Below are 1,894 nucleotides of genomic sequence, written 5' to 3' on the forward strand. Positions count from 1 at the left end.
AGATTGGAATGTACAAGCAAGACCTGGAATCCGAATTTTCTGACAGATTTCAAGATCTCCAGTGATTTGGCCCAATGTTTTCTTTTCTAATTAAACCAGAAAACTTCAATGAAAGTGACTTGGATTTGTCTGTATTTCAGTGGATGGGTGTTGAAGATCTTGAAATGCAGCTCATTGAATTAAGAAGCTCAGACTTGTGGGCATCAAAGTTTAGAGATCTGTGGAGTGCACTTGAAGCTACTGAGAGGGATCATGGGGCCTCTATTCTGACCTGCGGGACATCCCTGCCAGTGAAATTTAACAGTTTGAAGAAAATTGTTTTGGCAGTGCTTTCAGCATTTGGATCCACATACCTGTGTGTACAAGTATTTTCACATATGAAGGTAGTCCTCTGTCCCTCTTGGAGCCAGTTAACAACCAGTCACTCAGAAGCCTGTGTGCAGTTTAAAGTATCCAAATACAAGCCGGACATTGGAAAACTCAGCAAGGAAAAGCAAGGGTAAGGATCACACTAAACTGGTAGGATCTGCATTTTAATTTAATTTTAAATGAAGCTTCTTAAGCATTTTAAAAACCTTATTTACTTTACATACAACAATAGTTTAATTATATATAGGGGGAGACATTATAACACTAATATGCAGTGTGTCCTGGTATGTACTCCTCTGCCCTCGTTTTGTTTTTTGATATGCTGGCACTCTGGCATCTTTCAAGGTAGACATTGTGGTTTTTTCGGCACTCCAGCCAAAAAACGTTGCTTACCCCTGCTTCAGAGTTTGATAAAATACAGGTTACTACTTTATTGAACTAATGTTTAAGAATGAAAGGAAAGCAGAAAAGTGAAAATGCCCTCAGCCACAGGTCATCCCTTTGAACCCCCAAAGCATCACTACAAGCACTCTCTTTGCCACTCACTAAGGCATGACGGATAGCTACTTACTCCCACCTTCAGAGCCACAGCACTTCAAAAACTAAAAAATGACCATTCTACCTGCAATACCAAGGCACTTGTACATGTGGATACCTCTGACCTGTGACAATTGTTAACCGGTTCCCAATCACTGACTTTTGAAATGGCTCAGTTGTGTCCACACTTAATGACACCAGGCAGTAATCATGTCAGTTTCATTAAGCCAAATTTGTTCAGAATATTTTATTTAGAAACACCACATATTAGGGTTTCCAAAATGAAAAATGCATAAATATCTTGTTTCGTGGAAAATTTAAAAAAACACATCAAAGCTTTAATAGCAAATCTGAACAAAACCAATTTTCAAAATGTTTATATTTTCTGTGAAACAGAAATTCCAAAATTTGATCAGCTCCACACAACCTCTAATAACAAATGCTAAAGGACAGAGTTTCCAGAAATTTTTTACATCTTTCTCTGCTCAGAAAATGGATTTTTAACCACTGAGTTCTTACTATAAGGCACAGTGTGCTAATCTGAAAAGGAAAGTTGAAATATCAAGGAGATGACAAACATTTACACAGCTATTGATAATGACATTTTGATTAGAAATTGTTAGGAATGTTTTCAGGACATTTTTTAAACCAAAACTTTTCATGGTAATCTTACAGTTTTAATGAAAATATTGTCTGGTAGTTTTGCTGGGTCTGGGAGAGAGGGAAAAAGACCCAGGAGAGTGGTGAATAATTTGGTGGTCACAGATGGACCTGGAGGAAAGCTTTTTTGTTCCCATTCTTTTTTTACAGTGATTTTTTTTCATAAAAATACAGTAAGAAAAAAGGTAAAAGAAAATAACCTTAGATTATCCAAAGACGTAGAGATAAGAGCACTCACCTGAGATGTAGGGTGCAGAGGGAGTTGAAATTTTAAGGTACCTCACTCTCTTCTGCTGGAGAGCTCTTCCACAATGAATACTTAATTAAA

The sequence above is a fragment of the Alligator sinensis genome, unplaced genomic scaffold (genome assembly GCF_000455745.1).
Source record: "Alligator sinensis unplaced genomic scaffold, ASM45574v1 scaffold761_1, whole genome shotgun sequence".
NCBI lineage: Eukaryota > Metazoa > Chordata > Crocodylia > Alligatoridae > Alligator > Alligator sinensis.